The sequence below is a fragment of the Saimiri boliviensis genome, chromosome 15 (genome assembly GCF_048565385.1).
Source record: "Saimiri boliviensis isolate mSaiBol1 chromosome 15, mSaiBol1.pri, whole genome shotgun sequence".
Lineage (NCBI taxonomy): Eukaryota > Metazoa > Chordata > Mammalia > Primates > Cebidae > Saimiri > Saimiri boliviensis.
The window spans coordinates 53,822,673-53,850,599 of record NC_133463.1 but is presented as its reverse complement, the minus strand read 5'-3'; the positions used below and the strand labels follow the sequence as shown (position 1 = coordinate 53,850,599).

Genomic DNA, 27,927 nt, shown 5'->3' with positions numbered 1-27,927 from the left:
GTGTGCATATATATACATATATATATATATATATATATATATATATATATATATATATATATTTGGAGACAGAGTCTTGGTCTGACACCTGAATATAACACTGAACTCCTGCATTCAAGTGATCCTCTTGCTTCAGCCTCCCATGTCGCTAGAACTATCGGTATGAACCACGATGCCTGAATAATTTTTGGTTTTTTTGTAGAGATAGGGGTCTCACCATGTTGCCCAGACTAGTCTTGAACTCCTGGCCTCAATCAATCCTCCCTTGTCAGCCTTCCAAAGTGCTAGAATTCCAGGGGTGAGCCACCACTGTGCCTGGGTTTTCCCTCTTAAACAAGAAGTTCCTAAAATTCTGTAATAACTCAAATTGTTTAATTAGTACTATGAAACATTCAAATGATAAGAGAAACCAAAACAGCACTAATTTCTTTACATTATCCTCAAAAATATTGGAAGTGTAAATTCTTAAAATTATTTAAGAATCTTGGTTTACAAATGCCTAGTGGCTGAGCTAAATATCTTAAGAAAATCAACACAAACTCAAAAATTAAATGAAAGAATCAAATTGGAAACTTATGTTCTTCTAAATTAATAACAATACAAGCCTCTTGCCTAATAAGCCATGGTAATTCATGACATACTTAGATTTTACAGGCTGGGTTTAGTTTTAATTTTTAAGAGTACCACAGTATTTTTATTAAAATATTCCATACATAAAAATAAGCATATAACTAAACACAGCTAATAAATCATTAGAATCATATGATATACAATATGTATAATCCATAACAAAAATATCTGAAATGCTAAAGGAATTTTTCCTTTTCTTAAAATTTATATCTGTAGTCCTATCTATATAATTGAAATAACTGCATTATCTCTTCCATTGCATTATTCTTGTTCCACTGACTACTTGAAGCATCTGACTGATAAAAATCTAGGAGTTGTAAGAAAGATAGTCCAGAGAATAAACATTTTGAAAATAGTATATTCATATATTTTGGAAATTAAAGTACTCTGTCGTGAAGTATTCTGTATTTCCCTGAGGAACGGATCATAGAACAATTCACCTCAGGGATAACACATAAGCAAAGAAATAAAAGGCAGATGATGGAATTCCTGACAAAAGGAGGAAGAAGAAGGCATTCAAAAAAGGTAATTTGGGCCAGACACAGTCGCTCACACTGTAACCACAGCACTTTGGGAGGTAAGGCAGGCGGATCACCTGATGTCAGGAGTTCGAGACCAGCCTGGCCAACATGGTAAACCCCTGTCTCTACTAAAAATACAAAAATTAGCCAGGTGTAGTGGTGCAGGCCTGTAATCCCAGCTACTCAGGAGGCTTAGGCAGGAGAATCACTTGAACCCAAGAGGCAGAGATGTGTGCTGAGATCACACAGTGCCATTGCACTCAAGTCTGGGCAACAAGAGCGAGACTCCATCTCAAAAACAAAAATTGGCCTATGCTTCAACTTAGGAAGAACCATACAGTACATTCAGGAATGGAAGAAAGAAAAAACAGCCCAGGCCTAAATAACCACACTGCATATCTAAAGATGACTAGTACATTTCTACTCACATTTCAGATAAAAATCAGAAAACAGTTCAAAATTGTTACATAAGTTTTCATAAGTTGCAAAAACACTGTTCATGCCCATTTGAAAAAAAAAATATTTTCTAATGTACATAAACATTTTATAGCATTTCTTAGGAAGTGAACCCTGTATCTAACCCTAATTCTGACCATTGCTGCAGAACAGGCTAATAACACAACAGGTTCTGCCATCTAATTCAAAAAACAAAGGGAAAGCTTGGTGAAAGTCACCACAAATGTGTGAAACCCCACTATAATTGTCATTTCTTTCACTCTTCTTTGTAGACCAGCAGTATAAGGGCTAATCCTATTGTGCTTTGGTTTGAGTGGCATTATTCTCAAAAGTAGGCTTAGTGGCCTACACCTGTAATCCTAGCACTCTGGAAGGCCAAGGCGCATGGATCACCTGAGGCCAGGAGTTCAAGACCAGCCTAGCCAGGATGGTGAAACCCCATCTCTACTAAAAATATAAAAAATTAGCCGGGTGTGGTGAGGCAGGCACCTGTAATCTCAGCTACTTGGGAGGCTGAGGCAGGAGATTCACTTGAACCCAGGAGACAGAGGTTGTAGTGAGCCAAGATCTTGCCACTGCACTCTAGCCTGGGTGACAAAGCGAGATTCCAACTCAAAAATAAATAAATAAATTAATTTAATTTAATAAAAATAAAAGCTGGCAACAGTACAAATATCTATCTTGTTGAATGCAAGAGTTAGTTATAGAGCAACAAACCTAAATTTAAACACCACAATGAGAATGTCCAAAGTGACACCTAGAGATTCTACCAATTAGAAGAAAGAAAACTAAGATCCCTGAAAAAACAATTTGGAAAATCCTTTTAGAGTTAGGACTGCTAGTTCCAAGAATATGTTTCCTTGGTAACTATCAAGAGAACCACTGAAAGCAACATTACAATTTCAGGGAGCCATATCAATATGAATAAGCTTCAGCTCCATCTCCAACAGTTACACTCATCAAGAGCCACAACATAAGAAATGTTTATAGCCCTGGGATTTCAAAGACTCACACCTAAGCTTGCAAACTGCCTCTACAAGTCACCTCTGCTATGCAGTAACTTCCAAGTGCACCAAGATTCCTCAAAAAATAAATATTGATTACACATTGTTATTATATAAGATATTAGAAATAATCATTGGCACAATTATAAATGTTTCAGCAAAACATATGAATAATTGAAATATTAGGCAATAATATTGGCCTCCAAGAGTGCCCATTCATAATTCCCTTTTTTCATGTAATGCCTCTCTCTACTCATTACACTATGAAAAAAGGGGGCAAAGGGTCTTTTCTCCCGAAGGCTTCCTATTCTATAAATATAAATATTTGTTTCACTTTGACATTGGCTGTCAGAAAAAAAGTACCTTAGAAGCTTTAAGAATATCAGGATATGTTAATTTGCTTGACTATAGTAACCTTTTCAGTATCTACATGTATATCAAAACATCATGTTGTAGACCTTAAATATTTACAATAAAAAAATTTTAAAGGACATCATTAGGTTCAATAAAGGTACAACAATAAAGTTTAAAGTACTTTGTTTCCACTAGAACTTGTACATGATAGAACACTTCTCATAAACTAGAATATATTGTCACTGCCAGCTATATAATACATTCAATTAAATATGCTGCTTGCTACTGACTGAGTGTAAATAGGAAACAGTGAGTTTGAAGGTATTTGGCTGAGTCTTTTCCATTGCCTACCTTCTCCCTTCTTTCTTTTTCATTTTCCACTGCCCACCTTCCTTGTCTATCAGCATAGCCCAGGAGGCCACTAGAATTAATATAATTGCCTCTAAGGAGGATCAACTTAGAAGCAATATTAATGGTGATTTCAATGGGAACATTTTTTTCTATACCAATATGGGCAGAAGTCTTTGGAGAGCTACTGAAGGGTGAACTGGTTAGAATTCGCCCCGTGACAAAGGCTCAAGCAATTGCTGTTAGGTTCTACCTTGCTGCCCTTTACTGTATTCAAGAAGAGGACATAAGGGATTTGTGTAAAGGAAGACTGATTTATGCAGAAGCTAAGATTATCTGACTTTAAAAGTTCCTTCAAAATTGTATGCTGAATCCCAAATGCCTTCTGCTCCATCGTGCTTTAGTTACAAAAGAGATTACACCAAGACTAATATCTCAAATTTCCCTGGAATTTTTACCCTACCTCTATTTAGCAGGACATCAGTGTCCTGCTAAATGATCTCCTATACATGTGCAAGTACCCAGGCATATCAAATATGCCTCCACAGTCCTCTAAGTCTACTCACATCCTCTCACCGGTAATATGTGCTGATTAGAAATCCACTTGAGGATGAAGCCTCCCCACTTGATGGTGCCCTCAGTTTGAATTCCAGTCCTCAGCCAAAGGTGGCAAACTACAAGTTTACAGTAATTCAACATACTGTGTTTTATGCAGGTATTGAGAGAATAAATCACAGTTCAAAATTTACTTATGCATTCAACAAGTATTTAAGTATTGACTAAAGTATCATAGGTACTTTTCTAAGTACTAAAGAGCTCACAGGAAAGAAAGAAAAATGAGTAGAGGGAGGAGGGAGGGAGAAAAACAGAAAAGGAAGGAGAAGTAGGGAGGACACCATCTAGCCCTCATAGGAGTTTTTATCTGTTGTATAGCAGGGAAGATAGACAAGAAATTATACGTGTTATTGAGAATTCAGATTAGAAATGTTAAGAAAACTTGTAATAATAGGTTGCCTTGAAATAGAGTTAGAGTTCAGAAGTTCATAAGAAGTTTTCCTAAAAAAAAATAGATTCAAGATGAGAAACATGGAATGACACACAATGGCCAAGCGAAAAGTGGGACAAAGGAGTATTCCATATCTGGAATGACAAAGATGTATGAAAATCAAGAAATGACACTGATTATGGCATAATCAAAGAACCACAAGAGGCCAATTCAGGGAGAAATCAAATAGCTGGAGAAGAAACAGTAGCCACATCCTACAGGGCATGAAAAACTGCTGAGATTCTGATACTTAATCAGTCCATGAATATGTGTTTTGCTCTAACAACCATTTTTGAGGTAATAGATACATCAAGTCCTAGCAGTCACAATGGAGAAGATTCAGGAGTTAACAAGAAACAGATAGGAGAAACATAACCATAATACACCAAAATATTATCTCGCTATATGTGGATGCAGAGAGAGATCAGTTAGAAAACTAATGTAATAGTCCAGGCAAGATTTTAGTTGGTCTGGGTTAAAGTGATCATAATAAGATAGAGAAAAAGAATAGTCTAAAAAGATGGATGTTGAATCAACAGGACTTAGTCACTGGTCACAGTCAAGATAGGAGTAAAAAGTAACTCTCAGATTTCTCTCTTAAGTAACCTAGTAGATAGCCTTAAAATTTGCTGAGACAGAGAATGATGAGGGAGATGGGGAAGATGATGAATTGTTTAATTTGAGGTGCATGTAAAACAGCTAAAAAGAGAAGTAAGCAATGAAATATATCACTCTGCAGTTTAGAAGAAAGATCTCAACTGAATATATAACTTCAGGAAGCATCAGAGTGTTAGTAATGATTCCAACCAAGCAAGTAGATGAGATCACTCAGATAAAATTTAAAAGAAAAAAAGGCAAATAAGAGGTTTAAGACAGAGTATCAAGAAGCTAAGTTCCACATTAACTCATCAGGTAAACAAGGAAAAGCCAGTAAAGGAAACAAAGAAGGAGTAGCCACAGAGGTAAGAAGAAAGTCGAGAGAGAATGTAGTAGCCTGGAAGACTATATAAAACACAGTATTTTAGGAAAAACATTATGATCAACTCTGTGTTATATATTCTGTCATCTGGAAACTGAAGAATTGCTGTTTGTTATCCTGTGCTTCAAAACAACACTCTGGAAAATAGCTCTTTTGGCCTGAAATCACTTAATCCAGAATAGACATCTTCTTAGCTTCTTCCATCATCTGTCTTTCCTCATTTGGTGAAAGGTAAGCAAATAAAATTTTTAGTCTTTGTTCAGCCAAAACAGAAAATCTGATCCAAATGAACTGATGAAATCTAAATGTATTTCAATCTAAGCTTATCAACTTAAAAAATATAATTTGTCTGACCCTTTGATGTGGACAGAGATCAGGATTAATCAGAGATCCTAGCTACTTAAAAGTAAAGGTGTTTAAGCACCAAATTTGAAAACATAAAAGAAAGGAAAATATAATATAAACAAGATCTATTCTATCAATTTTCCATATAGCTTACCGTTTTTCTTACCAGCTCCTCTATAAAATACCTAGTTTATTTACTCTTTAGTCTATTTTACAAGTCCCTATTATACTTATTATATTATAATTATACTTGTAATTATAACAAATAATATTAATTTTATGTGTGAATCAAATTATCAGTGTTTTTATTACTATAATTACTATATTACTATATTTCCTATCTTAACAGAACTTCCCTTGACCCTATATTCCCTTCCAGGTACTATTGCATTTTTTTTTTTTGCTCCTCTTCACAGCAAAATTTCTTGAAGAAGTTGTCTTTAGTTGCTATGGCCACGTTTTCAATTCACATCCTCTTTTAAATCTATACTAATCAAGTTTCTAGCTCGAATGTTCTATTGAGATTGTTCTTACCAATTACTTCCATGTTATCAAACTAAACAGATACTTCTCTCTTCCTTTCTTGCCATGACTTTTTTTTATAGAATTTGACACAAATGCTATGCTATCCATGACTTTTAAACCATTTTTACTCTTCATTCCTGAAACACATTCCTCTGATTTTCTTTCTCAGCAGTAATTTTTTCTTAGTGTCTTTTGTTGGCTCTTATTCCCCTCTTAGATCTTTAAATGTGTGGAATGTCCAAGGCCTTGTGGCTATGTTGTGAACCCTTTCTGCTCTTTTTATTTACAGCTCCTCCTTCCTGGTGACTTAGTTCCCATGGCTTTAAATATTTTCTGGATATCTTTGCCCTTATATTCTCCTAAAACTCCAGACTCATTTAACCATCTGTCAATTTGGAATCCCCAAACAGAAGTCAAATGAGCATCTCAAACATAACACTTCCAAAAAGAATTCCTGATTTCTTCACCCAAACCTGTTCCTCCCCAGTTTTTTTCTGTCTTAGAACACCATGATTTATTTATGAATTATCCTTGATACCTTTTTTTTCCACACTCCATCACACAAATCCAATCCATCAGTAGGTTCTATCAGCTCTATCTTCAAAATGGAACACAAATCCATTAACATTTTCCATCTCACTACTAAAATTCTAGTTCAATCTACCAACACCTCTCTAATGGATGACTTCAATAATCTCCTAACTTTTCTGTGCATTAATCTTGTCCCCTACAAACCATTTCCACCAAAGACTGTCCACACACACACACAAATAAAATAATGCTCCTTCCATATTTAAACCATACAATAGCATCCTATCACATTTAGAACAGTACCTAAACCTCGTTCTTCTACAGAAAAGACATGAGACGCCTTGTTTCATCTTTTTGGTCTAAATCGTTGTTCTAAAAAGGTTACTAGTTTGAACTAGTACCCAGATCTTATGACTCGTAGTCTAGTGATCCTTACATGGTACTATTCTATCTCTATCATTCAGCAACTTCTTATGGAACTCTTATTTAAAATGTAAGTTAGTGTTATAGTTTTTAAGTGCCCTTAGCATTTAAAATCCAAAGGTGATGTAAAAATACAGACTAAAAGACCAAGACTTCAAGCCTTGAAGATAAACATAACTCTTAAGCTTTATGTTTTCTGAGAGAATAAAACACTAAAACATAGATTCAAACATGTTTAAGTAGAAAATAGAAATATTGCAAGGGCAAAAATCAAGTCTTCATAATCCTCCCACCTTCTTATTAAGCAAAGTCAAATAGAAGAGAATCTGCTGTCTTACAACTTTCCAGACAGGGGTTTTAAGTCATATTTCAAAACTTTATGTTAAATATTTCATATAAGTGAGTTTCAGATATATATATCACAGAAATTTAAAAAGTTACTTTGCATCGCAACACTTTTGATTCCCTATACACTGTAGTCTTACCATCTTGGTTGTATAAAAAATATTATGATTTTTTTTCTGAGGTATGTAACTAAAATTTATTAGTCCTGCTTCATCACAACTAATTAAGTCTGACACACAGAAAAGGAAGACTAAAATGATTAAAGATATTGAATAAACCAAAAACTCAATAGGAATTTGAAATTATCAATAAGGAAAAATAAGGTGAAAACTAACTCTAAGAAATAGACAAAAAAGGTCAGGTGGAAATATAATAAAAGAAGAAATAAAAAGAAAAAGTGGAAGAGAGATGAATTAGTAGGGACAGGGAAGTCAACATAAAGTTTAATTTTCCAGTTCAAGTACTGTGTAATAAGGTAAGCAAAGTGAGAACTGTTCTACCAATAACCTTCAAACCAACCCTGAGAGACCTTATTTCCAGACAAAGAGTTCCAAATAATACCTTAAAATTTCCAGCTGTGTCAAATAATAGATATTAGAAACTACCAGGTATATATCACAGAAATAAAAATAGTTGATTATAGGTAACAACAATTTTGATTCTCTGTACTATTTGTTTTTGCTGACTTAGTTGTTCAAAAAAAAAAAACAAGAGTAGCTGCCGATTACTAAAGAAGAAATCCACACAGTATATTAATGTTAGTAACACTAAGCTGCATCCCAAATCTTATGATAATAGCAAATTTATCATGTACTGATAAATTTGCATTTTTTTTTTTTTTTTGAGATGGAGTTTCGCTCTTGTTACCCAGGTTGGAGTGCAATGGCGCGATCTCGGCTCACCGCAACCTCCGCCTCCTGGGTTCAGGCAATTCTCCTGCCTCAGCCTCCTGAGTAGCTGGGATTACAGGCACACGCCACCATGCCCAGCTAATTTTTTTGTACTTTTAGTAGAGACGGGGTTTCACCATGTTGACCAGGATGGTCTCGATCTCTTGACCTCGTGATCCGCCCGCCTCAGCCTCCCAAAGTGCTGGGATTACAGGCTTGAGCCACCGCGCCCGGCTTAAATTTGCATCTTAAGATGCACAGGATTAATCACTCTTCAGGATTCCTAGGGATAAAAAGGGTCACGCAAAATTAAAAATGCTAAAGAGAAATAACAATTAGTACCATTATTAACTATTATACACACGGAAAAAAAAATACATAAAAATAGATACACACAATTTTTAAAAAATGAGGCTCAGTATGGTTGTTCATCCTATAATGCCAGCCCTTTAGGAGGCCAAGGCAGGAAGATTGCTTGAGGCCAGGAGTTCAAGGCTAGACCCCATCTTAACAAAAATTAAAAATTAGCTAGGCATGGTGGCATTCACCAGGCAGGAAGATTGCTTGAGGCCAGGAGTTCAAGGCTAGCCTGGGCAATGTAGTGAGACCCCATCTTAACAAAAATTAAAAATCAGCTAGGCATGGTGGCATTCACCAGTAGATCTAGCTACCCAGGAGGCTGAGGTAGGAAGATTGCTTGATCCCAGGAGTTAGAGGCTGCAGTGATCTATGACTGCACTTCTACACTCCAGCCTGGGTGACAGAGCAAGACTCTCAAAGAAAAAAAAAAAAAAAAAGACTATTTTTATAAATTTCTTATAAGTGAAAAAATGCAGTTTAAAAACTCCTCTTGGGGCCGGGCGTGGTGGCTCAAGCCTATAATCCCAGCACTTTGGGAGGCCAACGTGGGTGGATCACGAGGTCAAGAGATCGAGACCATCCTGGTCAACATGGTGAAACCTCATCTGTACTAAAAATACAAAAAATTAGCTGGGCATGGTGGCACGTGCCTGTAATCCCAGCTACTCAGGAGGCTGAGGCAGGAGAATTGCCTGAACCCAGGAGGCGGAGGTTGCGGTGAGCCGAGATCGCGCCATTGCACTCCAGCCTGGGTAACAAGAGCGAAACTCCATCTCAAAAAAAAAAAAAAACTCCTCTTGGATTTTAAACCAAATCTCTCAATGGCTACAGCACCTTTGCAGGTAAATACTACAGTCAAAATATACCAGGATGATTTACAAAAACTCTGTCTCAATTCACTATGTATTAAACATATTCCTATCTATTCCTCCTAGAAATGAGAGTCAGTAAGAATCTACTGCATTTTTTTAACACAAGGAGCAGAGACCATAAACCATATAGACAAACTCAAGGACAAAAGTAGAAATCAAGTGAAAACCGTCAAGGAAGCTGAGTGTTCCATATACTTTACGTTACCTTATATAATCTTGTCCACATCCAATTAAATACTCTGTTGGTGGTGGTGGAGGAGACTACTGAAAATTTATTCCAAAATTTAGCAGTTCTCAAAAGTATAATCCAGTGCCCTCAGTAGGATCCCAAAATCCCTTTTAGAAGAGCTGAAGGGTCAGACCTATATGCATGATACTAAAATGCTACTTGCCCTTTTAATTCTCATTCTCTCAGGGTATACAGTGGAGTTTTCCAGAGGCTAAATTATGTGTGATATCTTGATATATTGAATATAGAAGCTGTATTCCACTAACTTAGACATTAATGGAATTTCCCTAAAAGGTAAAATAATGTCACTTTTCTCACTAGATTTTTCTTTTTTTCATTTTTTTGAAATATGCTATACTGCTTTCCATTGCTGCAAAACAAATAACCATATGTTTAATAGCTTTAAAAGGCATATATTTATTATCTTACAGTTTCCATAGGTCAGGAGTCCAAGTAGAGTTTAAATGATCCTTTAGCTCAGGGTCTCAGAAGGCTGTCATTAAGATGTCCACTGGACCATGCTTATTTCTAGAGCTCAGGATCCTTTTGCAAGCCCATGTGATTGTTGACATGACTCAATTCCTTGTGGTTCAGGGATTTAGGTCCTCACTTTCTTGCTTGCTATCAGAGAGGTGCTATTTAGCTACTAGAAGCCCTCCACAGATCCCTGACATATGGCTCTCTCACAGTCCTTTTGCAACATGGCAGTTTACTTCTAAACCAGCAGAAGTGATCTCTTGCTTCAGTTGAAGACATAAACTCATATAATGTAATATAACTATATAACTGACTCTCCCAATATCTTTGCCAAACTCTAATAGCCAGAAGCAAGTCACAGGTTTTATGCATACTCAAGGGAACAGCAAGACTCATTGTACATCAACTTAGAATTCTGTCTACTGCATACAGCTAGTTGTTATACAGTGGGTTTACTGTTATTTTAAATAAAAATAAAATAAAAATGTGAAAAAATACATATTTTAAAAATTGTTATCAGTTGTTATTTCTAATATGGCAAAAATCAGTAAATATAATCCACATAAACAAAAGCTCTTTAGAGGTCTTCAAGCATTTTTAAGACCGTAAAGAGGCCCCAAGACCAAAAAGTTTGAGAACCACCACTTTAATCTAAGTTACCTCTTACATATGACATATGATGATACTAGTATTAAACAAAATAAGCAGAAGTCAAATCCCCAATATAAAAGAAATTTTAAATTATGAAAATTATTCAAGTTTTTCAGTTATTCCATATCATTTAGCATGAAAATTTGAACTATATTTATTTTTGTAAATAAATATTCCCCACCCAATCTCATACTGTATTTCAGAGAATTCCATAAGCTATGTCCTTGAGTAGATAAAAATAGGGTAGGTTATATGCACAGTTAGAGCAAGGATTGTTTATCTATAGTAACAAGCAGGAAGGCAGAGAATATGAGTGCAGATGCTTCAATGTAAATGCGTAAAAAAACTCAAAGGTTCACCATGATGCTGAATTCATGTTACTATGAATTGACCAATTTAAATGCCTGAATTCTTGGAAAATTAAAAATATGCAATAGGAAAATGTATCTTCATCTTTATTTAAAGTGTTGATGCCAACTCCCCCCTACCTTTCTATTTTAACTCTAATAAAGTGGCTAGACCTTGTATGAATCTTTAAAAGACTGTTTCTATTCCTTAAACTTTAGCAATAAACAAGATGAATTTAGTGGCTAGCTCTTTAGTCTCACTTTTCTTCCCCTTTGCTCCTCCAAAGGCTACTTCCCAAATGGTTCATCCCTGGCCTGTCTTAGCACATTGGCTCTAAGAGAGAAAAGTATCCAGTGAGGCAAATAAAATAAGAAACTTACTTCAAACCAGTTTTATTTATTAATTCATCATTTGTTTTACTAAAAGATATAAATAAACACTTCTATATTCACCAGCCCCTACCCTTGCCTCACCTTAGTATGGCTGCCAAATTTTGTAGTCCTTGTCCATTATATCCTTGACCAATATCAGAACTACTTCACTGGTATATATTGGGACAGCCAAAGGGTAAGGGGAAAGATGGGTGAAAAGTCAGCAGATAGCATTAATATTGCCATAAAAGCCTAACTAGAGGCAATATACTCCCACAGTCCACTAGGCAGACTCACACGTATACTTCTACTGCCAATATATCTGTAAAATATCTGTGAAAAAGTATTATATGCACATACAGGCAAATATCAGTTAAGAATGCCTTACAATTTATTAAATTTTGTTTTTAATTGAGTAATCTAAGACACGCATTAGTGTTGGAATGAATTAGAGTCTCAAAAATGGTAATTTTCGTGTTAAAATTCTCTCCACAAAAGCTTAACAAAGAGTGGTACTGGATAATAAAACCGTCACCATTGGCTAACAAATATTCCAATTTTAATGCCTTATTAGCTTTTCTTTGCTTCTAATTTTACTAATAAAGCATTTTCCTTGATACAATTATCAATACCAAAATATATTTTACAAATGAATTTATGGCACTAAAAGAAAGCTTGTTAAAAATGAATCTACAGATATTGTCAAGAAATAGTAATAAGTAGCATCTCAGTAAATTAAATGTCACTGATTATGACATTGGATATTGGCTTAAAATGGTTAAAGTATGACTGAAAAGCAAGTGCTTCAAAGGTGGACACTCTGGTAAAGTCATACCCTACAGAAAATGAATAACAGTTTCCCTAGACTTTAAATAAGAAGGACAAAACAAGTGGACAGTGTAGTAAAACGCAAAACTTCTGCAAGGTAAAGGAAAATGACAATGACTGAATTTCTCTAGATGAAAATTTAAAAGTCACTAACTCTAGCCTGAGACAACGAGAAATGATCACTAAAATTATCCCAATGGTACTGGCAGATATAAAGGTGAGTTGAAATTGGAATTAAATATAGGTGAAAGATTATAGATTAGCATGGAACATGAAAAAAGTTAAGTTGAAAAAGAATATAAAAATGCCTATTCTGTCTCTAATATTTTAAAAGGAAAAGAAAGAATACTTTTTAAATGATTATTACTTAGATATCCCTAGAATAAATACAGCTACCATGGCTATATATTTACTAGTCTGGAAAAATAGCCATATGCTCTAGGATAAATAAGTAACCTGAATGGGTCTATAACAATTGAAAAAATTGAATTCATAGTTTTTAAAGACATAGGTACAAGAAAACTCTAGGCCCAAATGGCAACAGAGGCAAATTCTATCAAACATTTAAGAAATAACAGCTCTACAAAAAACTCTTCTAGAGAACTGATGATAGAAGATCATTTCCTAACTTATCTTAGGAGGCCAGCATTCGCCAGATTAAATCAATGATGTTACAAGGGAAGGATACTACATACAACTCTCCTTCATAAACATAAATTTTAAAAATTTCAAACAAAGTATTAGTAAATCCAATCTAGCAATGCATAATTAGAATACTATCATGACCAAGAGACGTATCCTAGGAATGCATGGTTGATACAGCATTTGAAAACAATCAGTATAAATCACCATATAAAGAGACTAAAGAAGAAAAACCATGTGATCATTTCAACAGAGGCATTTAAAAAAAGCAAATGACAAAATTCCATAGCCATTCATGAAAGAATTCTCAGCAAATTAGTAAAAGAAGACAATTTTCTCAGTCTAATTAAAGACATCTATGGAAAACCTAAAGCTAACATCACATTTGATTGTGAAAGACTCAAAGCATTCACCCTAGGACTGGAAAGAAGAAGGCAAAGATGTTACTCTCACCACCTCTATCTAACATTGCAGTGAAGGCACTATCCAGTAAAATAGGATAAGAAAATGAAATAAAAGGCTTACGACTCGAAAAGTAGAAATAAGGCTTTTTTCATTATAAGTGATACAGCCATCTATGCAAAAAATGCCAAAGAATCTAAAATAATAATAATAATAATAATAATCACAGCATGGTACTGTCACAGGGTAGAAAACAGACCAATAAGACAGAACAGAGAGTTCAAAAGTGGCCCAATTATATATGAGTGCATTATAAACAGAGGCAGTAACAAAAAACAGTGATGTGAGAATTGTTTAATAGCTTCTGCTGGGAACAGTGGCTCACTATAAGGGAAAAATAAATTTGAATTCATATTTCATCATATCCACAAGTGAACACTGAATTAATTTAAAATATACATGAGAAAGGCAAAAACTATAAAGCTGGTAGTAGAAATGTAAAAGAGTATTTCTAGGTATCTCTGAATAAGGACTCATTTCTCAATCATGACTAAAAGAGCACCAACTATAAATTTTAAAAAGTAATGAATTTTACTACATCAACATTAAAATGCCTGCTAAAGAAACAGACAAAAATGATATAGAGCTAATTTTTTCAAATTGACAAATAAATACTTCATAGTAATGGTAATCCAACATGTATATAAGGGAATCCTCAGTTTAGAGGTAATGAGGAAACTGCAAATTAAAACAAAAATACTCCCTCATATCCACCAGATTACAAACACATAAAACTCTTAGTAACATCAAATATTAGTAATGATATGGGAAATCACAAACCCCTAAGCACTTTAAGTAGAAAGAGGCATTCTTGAGAACAAAATTAGTGAAATAAAATATACATAACCTGTGCCACATTAACTATACACCTGCATATACAGACTACAGAGAAAGTCTTACATAGGTCCATAAGGAGACATGCACAAGGATGTTCACTGACTCATTGTTTGTAGTAACGAGTTCTGACACAGCCTAGATTGTCCATCACTAATGGAATGTCAAATACAATAAAATATAATATATAAACACAAGGGAGTATCTATTAATTTTCTATTGTTGAGGTAAAAAAAAAATACCACCAATGTAATATTTCAAAACGCAAGTTTGTTGTCTTACACTTCCGTAGGTCAGAAAGTCTGGTAGAAGTTTCACTGGACTAAAATTAAGATGCCAGCCAAGTTTTTCATTGGAGGTTCTGGGTGCGCCGGTGGGGAAAGGGCAGAATCTAGTTTTTGCTCATTTAAACTACTGGCAAAATTCACTTACTTATGGTTGTAAGACCAAGGTCCCCATTTTCTTGTTGGCTATAAATTGAGGGAAATTCCCAGCTTCCAGAGGATGCCAAATTCTTTGACTCACTGTCCCCTTCCCCCAACTTCCAACTCAACAATAGGCATTTTAGTCCCTTTCCTGCCTTGAATCTCTCCTCCTTCTTGTATCTCATCTCATTGACTTAGCCAAAAAAAGAAAAAAAAAAAAGTTTTCTATCTTTAAGGCTTCATGTGTTTTTATTAGGCCCACATAGACAATCTAAATTTTCTCAAGGTCCCTAACCTTAATAATGTCTGCAAAGTCTCTTTTACCAGGTAATATACAGGGATTCCAGGGATCAGGGTATGGACATTTTTGGAGGCCATTATTCTGTCTACCACATTATAATGCAGTAGTCTGGAACAACAAACTGATATTCCTACATGAATGAATCTTTTAAAATGTAAGATCTAAAGCACCACATCCTTTATGTAATTTAAAGCACATACATACACAAAGCAGCATTGTGTATTATGCAAAGATACATATTTAAGTGGGAAAAAAAACACAAATCACTGAATTGCCATAAACTGACAAATGATTAACAAACCTCACTGTATCTGAGAACCAAAATAAAATAAGAGTGATAGAAAAAAAACTGATAATATAGGAATGTCTATACCACACAAACTTGCTTTCCTGCTATTTTTACACAACTCTGTACCTTCTCTCTTTTAAAGTTCCTTTATTAAAATTTTGTTGGTTTTAACAAATCTGCAAAATTTCTCCCAAACTTCCCTATTCGGTTCCATAATTTAAATTTGTTAATGTACAAAAGTAGTTCTCTGACTACGTATTTCTAAATTGTATTTTCTATTTTATGTATTTCTAAATTATATTTTATATATTTCTATATGTATTTCCAAATTATATTTTCTTACATTTATATTTGCCCATTTCACATATTTATGTTTATGTAACTATATCATTAATTCTGACTTATTAGATTATAATTCATATGACACAGAGACTCTTCTACTTTCTCCATATGATCTGTTATAAATAAAGTATATACTGAATAAATATTGTAGACTAAGTACCTGTAGTAATATTTGCTGCACTATGATTGCATTGGGAACTTTCAGTAAGTCTAACGAGTATTGGGCAGCATTGTATATGAGATATCACATAGAAAGCCTCTAAGAAGAATAGGGAGACCATGTAATTTATTGTCAACTCCAGGACATTTTTGAGAGTGAAAAGGGTGCTCTTAATAATTATGCCAAGACAACATGTATAAGCCAGGAACTAGCAGTGACAAACTGGGACATAGGTCATGTTACCCAAAAACAGATAGAAGAACATGAAAAAAAAGCAAGACATTTAAGCAAATTATTTAAAATGAAGCTAAAATGTGACAGGTCAAAGCAAATAGGCATAAGAATGTCTTTTAAAATACACTAATACACTGAAAATGCTCTAGCATTATTGCAGGTTTCTAAGAAAAAATAGAATACTGAAGATCAATCTTATATGTAGCAACAAGTAGTTTAACTCCTTTATGTATGTTAACATGGTTTGCAAAGGCATTAGGGGCAAAATAAGGCTAACGGGCAGGAAAAAAATCACCAGATTCTTTAAGTAAATTCTGTTTTTGTAAACACAAGATAATGGAAACAAGTAAATGATATGAAGAGGATAACTGGTTAGCTACTAGCTTTTTCAGTGATTTAGTTCATTTCAATTCATTCTAATTCAACTAATACTCAATTTCTAGAACCTTAACTAGGTATGTATAGACCAAAAGATGTAAAAGATAGTACACCCTCAAGTTGTTCGAAATTGAGTAAGAGAAAAAAGAAACATTGACAAGTATACTAAAGGTCAGACAACAGTAAATACATCTATAAAGGTATCTTTTATAAGCAAAAATATACTTCTTGATAGAAAAAATACAGAAAGGGTTCATGTAACTAGAAATACTTGAGTTAGGCTTTGAAGAAAAAGGTAAGATTTAGGCCGATATGCCAAGGCTCACCCTCACTTAACGATCTTGCCACTTGCCATTTCTCTGCCTAGAGGGCCCTTCCCTCAAATATCCACGTCTTACTTCACTTCCTTCAAGTCTTAACTCAGTCTTAAGCAAGGCCTTCCCTAACACCCTATTTAAAATCGTAAACTGTTTCCCCATTAAAAATCCCTTTCCCTTCTCCCATGTATTACTATACTATCTTCCTCCACAGCACTTGTCACTAGGATCTCAGAGGTGCAGAACTCCAAGATATGCCGCTCACATCTAAGTAAATTGTGCCCCCTGGAGTTCTGCTGTGCACAACCTGGACAGTCAAATGCACAGGCCTGAAATTACACTCCTATCCAACATACTAGTTATTTCTTATATCTTTGTCTTTCCCAACTAAAAAGTAGTTTTGTCTATTTGTTCAGAGCTATACTCTATGCATCTAGAAATCTGATACACAATCAATACTCAATAAATATTTGTTGAATTAATACATACATAACTAGAATAGAATTCTAGATAAGGAAAAGCATGAGAAAATACTTAAAGTTTTAAGTATGAAAGATTTTTAAAAATTCATTAGTGATCTGCTGAGGCTAGATTACATGGGAAAGGAAAAAAAGCGAGGTGAGAAAGGGGGAATAATAGGCTTTTGAGTTAGAAAAACCTATGTTCCAATGGAAACTCTACCTCTAATTTCGGTATGTTAAAAATTATTTTAATAAAAGGATATCTTTTTTTTTTTTTTTTTTTTTTTGGAGACGGAGTTTCGCTCTTGTTACCCAGGCTGGAGTGCAATGGCGCGATCTCGGCTCACCGCAACCTCCGCCTCCTGGGTTCAAGCAATTCTCCTGCCTCAGCCTCCTGAGTAGCTGGGATTACAGGCACACACCACCATGCCCAGCTAATTTTTTGTATTTTTAGTAGAGACGGGGTTTCACCTTGTTGACCAGGATGGTCTCGATCTCTCGACCTCGTGATCCACCCGCCTCGGCCTCCCAAAGTGCTGGGATTACAGGCTTGAGCCACTGCACCCGGCCCAAAAGGATATCTTAAATACCACTTTACAACATTTTATGGGAATTAAATTACATGCGTTAATTTTTCTCACAAAGCCTAGAACATTGTAGGTACTTAGTAAATTTTCGTTTCCCTTAGAAAGCTAACAATCTGAACTTTAAGTGCAAAATGGGAAGGCATCAAAAGTGAGCAAATAATGACTTCATCATAACTGCACTTTAATCTCACAGCTCAGAAAGTGAGGTAGAAAATGGAGTGAAGTAAATAAAGCTGAAAAGCAGAAAGCCAGAAAGGAAGAAATATATATTGTGGGGAGTTGAGGGGGAAGGGGATGAAATTAATCGAAATCATAAATATATACATATTATAAAAATCAAGCAGAAGAAGATTAGAAAATGATACCTAAGTATCTTTTTTTTTTTTTTTTTTTGAGACGGAGTTTCGCTTTTGTTACCCAGGCTGGAGTGCAATGGCGCGATCTCGGCCCACCGCAACCTCCACCTCCTGGGTTCAAGCAATTCTCCTGCCTCAGCCTCCTGAGTAGCTGGGATTACAGACATACGCCACCATGCCCAGCTAATTTTTTGCATTTTTAGTAGAGATGGGGTTTTACCATGTTGACCAAGATGGTCTTGATTTCTTGACCTCGTGATCCACCCGCCTCGGCCTCCCTAAGTGCTGGGATTTCAGGCTTCAGCCACTGCGCCCGGCCAATACCTAAGTATCTTTACCTGACCAGAATGATTGATGGTGCTATCAGATGAGCTAGGGGATAACAAAGAAGCTGCTGCTTAGGGAGGAAGTATATACTTACATTTTGAACATCTTGATTTGGAAATATTTGTAGAACAAAAGGTAAGGCTATAAAACTTGCAGCTGTAAATACAAGTCTAGTACTTGGAAATCCCAGAACTAGAGATAAACATTTGAGAATAAATATCATATGTGAATATGAACGGCAGTGATACATGTGAAGACTTGTTTTCTACAAATCTCGAATGTCAACAAAACAATCTCTGCAGCTAGTTCAGGTGGAACACAGAATTGCAAATCCTTTGCTTTTAGGATGCACGTTTGCCATCTGGTGGGAAGAACGATAAATACAGGCTTATTCTTTTTTTAAGAATAAGACAGCACTTTGGGAGGCCGAGGCGGGCGGATCACGAGGTAAAGAGATCGAGACCATTCTGGCCATGGTGAAACACCCTCTACTAAAAATACAAAAATTATCCGGGCATGGTGGCATGCGCCTGTGGTTCCAGCTACTCGGGAGGATGAGGCGGAAGAATCGCTTGAACCCAGGAGACAGAGGTTGCAGTGAGCTGAGATTGCCTGCACTCCAGCCTGGCAACAGAGCAAGACTCCATCTAAAAAAAAAAAAAAAAAAAAAAAAAAAAAGAATAAATAACAAGATCTTGCTCTGTCACCCAGGCTGGAGTGCAGTGGAGCAACCATAGCTCACTGCAGCCTGGGCTCAAGTGATCTTCCTTCCTCAGCTTCCAGAGTAGCCATAAAGACAGGTATGTACTACCATGACCGGCTAATTTTTTTAAAAAAAAGTTTTGTAGAGGTGGTGTCTCACTATGTTGCTCAGGCTGCTCTCAAATCCCTGGCCTCCAGCGATCCTCCTGCCTCCCAAAGCACTGGTATTACAGGTGTGAGCCACCATGCCTGGCTGATAGAATCTTATTCTTAATCATTCAAAAGCTGAAATTATCCTGTTTATCATTCTGCTTATCAATGTCATCTCTATCAATATATTACAAGAAAAGGCTTTCATTCAATTCTATCAATTTATAGTTCTCTGCTTACTTTTTACTCAGGCTATTTAAACATTCAAACTGTATAACTGCAAAAAGTAATACTGGTAAAAACATAACCTTCCTACTCTCCCAGGACCTTCCCACATCTTCATAATTCACTGTATAATCCAGTATAAACTACAAGAAGGTTATTTATATATCTACACATTTAAAGTATTACTAAAGCTCATGTTGCCAAGTTTCTTGCTTTTAATAACTATAATTTAGATTACGTAAGTAATGAAAAACTTAACTAGATACATTCTTTGGATGGATTGATCAATGGAATGTAACAAGACATCTATAAATACACCTTAACATACAATAATTCAATATGTGATAAATACGACATCTCAAATTAATGGAAAAATTGATCACTTGATAAATGATTGTGGGACAAAGGAGTAGTCATGTGAACAAACAAGACTGTCTGACTGGATGGCACAGCTGAGGGAAAAAAAAAGTAAGGCTGGATCTGACCTAACACCATACTTTAATACATTTCAGACAGATCAGTTTTTTACAATGTAAAGATAAAATCATAACAGTATCAGAATAATAGAAATATATATTAATTTTAGTGAAGAAAGGGCCTTTTAAATATAACCCAAACAAAGGATTTGATTTGATATTTCTCCAAAGAAGATATACAAATAGCCAATGAGCACAAGAAAAGATGCTCAACATCACCGGTCATTTGGGAAATACAAATAAAAACCACTTCATACTTCCTAGAATGATTATAATAAAAATACAGATAAGATGATTAAAAACATATGTCCACCCAAAAATTTACACACAATTATCTATAATAGCATTATGCATAATAGCTAAAAAGGAGAAACTCAAATTCCATCAACTGACGAATGAAAGAAATGTGGCATATACATACAATGAAATATTATTCCATCATAAAAAGGACTGAATTACTGATTCATGCTACATAATAAATGAACTTTGAGAACATTATGCTAACTGAAAGAGCCAGTAACAAAAGGCTACATATTGCATGATACTATTTTTTATGAAATATCCAGAATAGGCAAATTCAGAGACATAAAGTAGATTAGTGGTTGCCGGAGGACTGAGGGAAGAGAAGAATGACAAGTGACTGCTAACGGGCACAAGTTTTCTGGGGTTTATGGAAAGATTCTGGAATTAGATAGTAGTAATAGTTGGACAACTTCAAAAATATACTAAAAACCACTGAGGTGTATATTTTTAAAGGGTCAATTTTATGACACATGAATTATATCTCCGTTAAAAACAAATAAATCCAGAACCAAGAAATAAAAACATAGGCTGTGCAGGATGGCTCACACCCTATAATTCCACCACTTTGGGAAGCCAAGGTAGGAGGATCACTTGAGCCCAGGAGTTTGAGACTGGCCTAAACAGGCTAGAGAAATGCTGTCTCTACTAAAAATTTAAAAACTAACTGGACGTGGAGGCACACACTTGTAGTCCCAGCTATTTGGGAGGATGAGATGGAAGAATAGCTTGAGTCCAGGAGGTGGAGGCTGCAGTGAGCATGACTGTACTATTGCACTCCAGCCTGGGTAACAAAGCCAGACCCTGTCTCAAAAAAAAACAAAAATAATACATTCCATCATAATATGTTTATGTTTATGCATTGGTAAAAAGAATAATAAGAGCAAAGTCAAAAGATAGTAAACTTGAAAAAAGTATTTGCAATCTGAGGTGAGCAGAATTCTAAGCTGGCTCCCACAATTCTCACCACCTGGTGTACACACCTGGTCATAATCCCTTCCCTTGATTGTTGGCGGGATCTGTGAATATGATGGGATATCAATCCCATGATTAGGTTACATTATGTCACAAAGTGAGGTGATTTTGCAGATGTGATTAAGGTCCCTTCTTGGTTAACTTTAAACTAATCAAAATGGAGATTAATTTTATGATGCCTTAGGTGGGCATGATAAATCATGTTAGCCCTTTAAAAGAGAGTTTAGAGGTCAGAGACAGAAGTCAGAGAGATCCCAAGCAGTACAGACACTCTCTACTGGTTTTGAAAAAGACAAAACAAAACAAACAAACAAAAAAACACCTGCCGTGCTATGAAGAAAGCCACATGGTAGGAAAGGATAGCCCCTAAGAGCTGAGGGCATGTCATACAGTTGCAAGGCAGTGTATTCTGTTAATGACCAGGGAGCTTGGAAGAGGATCCTGAGCATGAGATGAGATCTCAGCCTAAGGCAACAACTTGATTTCAACCTAATCTTCAGCCTACACAAAGTGAAATAAGAAAAAACTTGTTTTTATAAGCCACTAAGTTTGTATTCATTTGTTATATACATATAGAAAACTAATATGCAGTCCATTCCACAAAGAGTTATTTTCTATAATATAAATGGGGATGCTAAAAATCCATGTAAATAAAGACCAAAACTCAATAGATAAAATGTCAGAAGATATAAACAGAATTTTAAAAGAAAAAACTATTCTTAAACATATGCAGAAATGCTATTTGACTCACTTATGATATAAAAAAGAAAAGAAAACTATAATGCAGTATAATTTTTCACCTATTGCACTGGTAAAGATAAAAAGATACATAATACTATATTGGCTAATGAGTTAGAAACTAAAACATTAATGCCTGTTGAAAGAAGTATAAATTTGAACATTCTTTCTAGTTGGCAATGTCACAATGACTACAAAACCTTAAAACTGCATACATTCTTTAACCAAGTGATTCTACTTCTAGGAATTTCAGTTTAGCTTACAGATTTACTATTATGCAAAACTGTAAGTACACACACATGAGATTTATATATCATCATTGCATTTGTAATAGCAAAAAAAAATGGGATAATAATCTAACTGTCCATCATTAGACTAAATAAATATGACACATCCACTAAAATATATGAAGAAGCACACTCACTATGTACTGGTAAAGAAAGATTTCCAACATATGCTGCTAAATTAAAAAAGAAAGATAAGGAAATACTATATATAGGATGGTATCACTTCAAAGAAATAGATATATATAGTGTACATATATATTCTTATATTTGCAGAGAATGTCTATAAAAATACACCCTCAAACAAAAATAGTAACCATGTTACAGAAAAGAAAAAGAAAACAGAAACTGAGTGAAACTGAATGGCTGGAGTATGTAATAAATGTATAGAATAGGGGAGTTAAGGCTGGGTGCCGTGGCTCCCGCCTGTAATCCCATCACTTTGGGAGGCCAAGGTGGGTGGATCACTGGAGGTCAGGAGTTCGACTTCAACCTGAACAACATGGTGAAACCTCATCTCTACTAAAAATACAAAAGTTAGGCCGGGCGCGGTGGCTCAAGCCTGTAATCCCAGCACTTTGGGAGGCCGAGGTGGGTGGATCACAAGGTCAAGAGATCGAGACCATCCTGGTCAACATGGTAAAACCCCGTCTCTACTAAAAATTCAAAAAATTAGCTGGGCATGGTGGCGCGTGCCTGTAATCCCAGCTACTCAGAAGGCTGAGGCAGGAGAATTGCCTGAACCCAGGAGGCGGAGGTTGTGGTGAGCCGAGATCGCACCATTGCACTCCAGCCTGGGTAACAAGAGCGAAACTCCGTCTCAAAAAAAAAAAAAAAAAAAAATACTAAAGTTAGACAGGTGGGGTGGCACACACTTGTAATGGTAGATACTTGGGAGGCTGAGGCAGGAGAATCACTGGAACCTAGGAGGCAGAGGTTGCAGTGAGCTGAGATCGTGCCATTGCACTCCAGCCTGGGTGACAAAAGTGAAACTCTGTCTGAAAAAATAAAATAATAATAATAATAATAATAATAATAAGGGAGATAATATATGGAAGAAATACACCTTGAAGCATAACAAAATCCTTCTCCAAGAACTGAGAAGTCTTAAAATTTACTCCAAAACACATTCAAAGAGAGCATGCAAATCAAAAAATTTGAGTAATTATGGAAACAAAATTTTAAACCATTTTTAAAATAAGCATAGTAAGTTTTTCAAGTACCTATCAAAGCCATCTCTATAGCAACACTACTAAGTCATTTTGAACAAAATAACTTTTAACACTTGCTGATGAAAAAATAATTTTAACTTTACTAAAAATATATACTTTTCGTTCCGGTTCCAAAATGACAAAGAAGCAAGCTGGCTTCACTCCCTCCACCCACCACGAAAAATGAACAACAAATATACAGCACCAATTTATCATCAGCAATATCCCGGAACTCAAATATGAGGAAGAGACAGTTCCTAGGGCCACAAAGAAGTGAAAAAATTCCAAGCAAACTATAAGATATTTGATACCTTTCCCCACAATCTGCCCAGCACAAAGCGTGTGAAAAACTTCCCTCAACTCACAATTTCTAAACTGAATCCCAGTTCTGGCAACTGTTACTTAACTCAGTAAAGGAGATGCCAAATTAGAGGGGCTATTCAGCAGCACCATGCTATAGGAGGTATGTTCCACAGATCTCCTGAGCATGAACCCATAGCCAGTCTCGAACACTACCAGAATATCCCCTTTGGACTTTTCCCATTCAGGCTGCGCAGCAACCCAATTATTTACTACAGCCAGGCAAACTCTGGCGTAAGGTATCAACTAGCACCAAAAAGAAGGCAGCAACCTAGCCAAAAAAAAAAAAAAAAAAAAAAAAAAGCAAGGCAGGTAAATAACAAAGAATCTTTAATAAAAAAACAAAATGAAACAGGAAACCATTATCTCTCTAAATGAATGAACCAAGTAACCAGTTACTGATACCACTGGAAGAGTGATATGTGAGCTCTCTTACATATAAAAATAGCAGTTTTAAGGAAACTCAGTGATTCTCAAGTTAACACAGAAAAGCAATTCAGATATTCATCTGTGAAATTTAACAAAGATATTGAAATAATTTTTAAAAACCAGAAGTTTTGCAACTGAGAAATACATTGACAACTGAAAAAAATCATTAGACTCTCAAAAACAGAATGGATCAAGCAGATTCTCAAAGAATCAGAGAGCTTGAAGACAAGCATTTGAAAATACAATCAGAGGAGAAATAAGAAAAAACAAGGAAAAATAATAAAGATGGTCAGCATGAAATAGAAAATTACCTGAAAAGACCAAATTTAAGAATTATTTGTGTCTAAGAGAGAGTTTAGCAAGAGCAAAAAGTAAAAGCTTATTCAAAGAAATAACATTGAAATTTTTCCAAAACTGGAGAAATATATAAATATCCAGGTAGAGGAAGGTCAGAAAATATCAAAGAGATTCAACCCAAATAACACTAACTCAAGTCATATGGTAATCAAATCCTCAAAGGTAAAGGATAAAGAGAGGATCCTAAAAGCAGCTGGAGGAAAGAAAAAAATAACATATAAGGGAACTCCAATTCATCTGATAATTTAAAGAGATGCCAAAAAAGCATTTGACAAAATTCAACATCTCTTTATGAAAAAAAAAAAAAAAAAAAAAAAACCACCCTCAACAGATTATGAAAGGAACATATGTCAAAATAATAAAGGCCATATAGGACAAACCCACAGTGAACATTATACTGAACGGTGAAAAATTGTCTTTCCTCTAAGATCTGGAACAGGACAAGGATCTCCACTTTCACTACACTATGTTTATTCAGCATAATACTGGAAGACTGGAAGTCCTGGCCAGAACAATCAGACAAGAGGAAAAAAAAAAAAAAAAAACATCCAAACTGGAAAAAAAATAAATTAGCTTTGTTCACAGATGACAAAACTCTGAAGACTCCACCAAAAAACTGTTAGACCTGGTCAACAAATTCAGTAAAGTTGCAGGATGCAAAATCAACATACAAAAATCAGCAGCATTTCTGTATACAAACAGGAAACAATCTTAGAAATGAAGAAAGCAGTCTAATTTACAATAAGCACAAAGAATATCAAATACCTAACAATACAACTAAAGAAGTGAAAGAAATATCAATAAAGTATAAAACATTAATGAATGAAACTGAAAAGGACACAAAAAAATTAAGATATTCCATGCTTGTGGACTGAAAGAATTTAAAATGTCAATATAACACAAAGCAATTTACAGATTCAATGCAATTCCTACCAAAATCTCAATGACATTCTTTACAGAAATAATTTTAAAATCCTAAAATTTATATGGAACCACAAAAGAGCCCAAATAGCCATAGCTGGAGGCATCACACTACCAAACTTCAAAATGTACTACAAAACTATAGTAACCAAATCAGTATGGTACTGGCATAAAAACAGACACATAGATCAATGAAACAGAATATAGAACCCAGACATAAATCCATGCATTTTTAGCCAACTCATTTTCAACAAAGGCACCAAGAGCATTCAAAGGGTGAAAGGATAGTCTTTTTAATAAATTGTGCTGGGAACACAATATCCATACACAGAAGAATCCAACCAGAACCCTATCTTTCACCATAAAAAAATCAAATCAAAATGGATTAAAAACTTATATCTAAGACCTGAAACTGTGAAACTACCAAAGGAAAACCCTGGGAAAATGTTCCAGGACATTGGTCTGGGTGAAGATTTTGAGTAAGACCTCAAAATCACAAGCAGCCAAGAAAAAATTAGACAAATAGGATTAAATCAAGTGTAAAAGCTTCTGCACAGAAAAGAAAACAATAAACAAAATGAAGAGACAACTCACATAATGGCAGAAAATATTTGCAAATTATCCATATGGCAACGAATTGATAACCAGAATATATAAGGAGCTCAAACAACTCAATAGCCAAAAGACAAATAATCTAATTTAAAAGTGGGCAAAAGATCTAAACAGACATTTCTCAAAAGAAAACACACAAATGGGCCGGGTGTGGTGGCTCAAGCCTATGATCCCAGCACTTTGGGAGGCCGAGGCGGGTGGATCACGAGGTCGAGAGATCGAGACCATCCTGGTCAACATGGTGAAACCCCATCTCTACTAAAAATACAAAAAATTAGCTGGGCATGGTGGCACGTGCCTGTAATCCCAGCTACTCAGGAGGCTGAGACAGGAGAATTGCCTGAACCCAGGAGGCGGAAGTTGCGGTGAGCCGAGATCGCGCCATTGCACTCCAGCCTGGGTAACAAGAGCGAAAACTCCGTCTCAAAAAAAAAAAAAAAAAAAAAAAAGAAAGAAAAAAGAAAACACACAAATGACCAACAGGTATATGAAAAATGTTCAGCATCACTAATAATCAGAGAAATGCAAATCAAATCAAAATGAGATATCATCTCAGCCCAGTTAAAATGACTTCTTCAAAAAGGCAAGGATAAAGTGATGCTAGTGAGGATATGGAAAAAGGGGAACTCTCATACAGTGTTGGTACGGATGTAAATTAGTATAGTCACTATAAAGAACAGTTTGGAGGTTCCTCAAAAAACTAAAATTAGAACTATCATATGATCCAGCAACTGCACACTACTGAGTATAAATTCAAAAGAAATGAAATTAATACATTAAAGAGATATCTGCACTTCCATGTTTACTGCAGCACTATTCATAATAGCCAAAATATAAAATCAACTTAAGTGCCCATCAATGGATAAACAGATAATGTGGCAGACATATAGAATGAAATATTATTTGGCCTAGAAAGAATGAAATTCTGTCATTTGCAGCAGCATGGATGAAACTGGAGGTCATTATGTTAACCAAAATAAGCCAAGCACAGAAGGCCAAATACTACATATTCTCACTTGTGGGAGCTACAAATGTGGATATCATGAAGATCTCTAGAAAGTATACTGATGGTTACCACTAACCAAAAAGGGCAGAGGGAAGGAGCATTAGGAGGTTGATCAATGGATATAAATATACAATTAGATATAAATAAAACCTAATGTTTGATTGATAGGTAGGATACTAGTTAAAAATAATCTACTGTACATTTCAAAACAGCCAGAAGAAAATAATTTGAATATTTTCAGCAAAAAGGTAAGATAAATATTTAGGTAATGGATAACCCAACTACCTTGATTTTATCTTTACAGATTATATGAATGTATCAAAATATCAATCAAAAGCATAAATAAAAATATGTACTTTTCATGTTATTTCACTTTTTAACTTCCAACCTATGAAGTAAAGTAACAAATTTTTTTAAATGTCAAAGTCATGGCAAGCTTTGACATTTTTAAATGTCAGCAAAGAAAAGATAACTCTATATGCTATGATTTAAATTCAGAAGTTGTTGCTCTTGCCTTTGTACCAAGTTTAAGAG

General features: G+C 35.2%; 1 protein-coding gene across 37 annotated transcripts in view; it reads right to left on the bottom strand.

Annotated features, from left to right (window-relative positions):
• The window catches only part of RIMS2 (regulating synaptic membrane exocytosis 2), a 730,833-nt gene that overhangs the window by 438,925 nt on the left and 263,981 nt on the right, over positions 1 to 27,927 (bottom strand). The window lies entirely within an intron of this gene.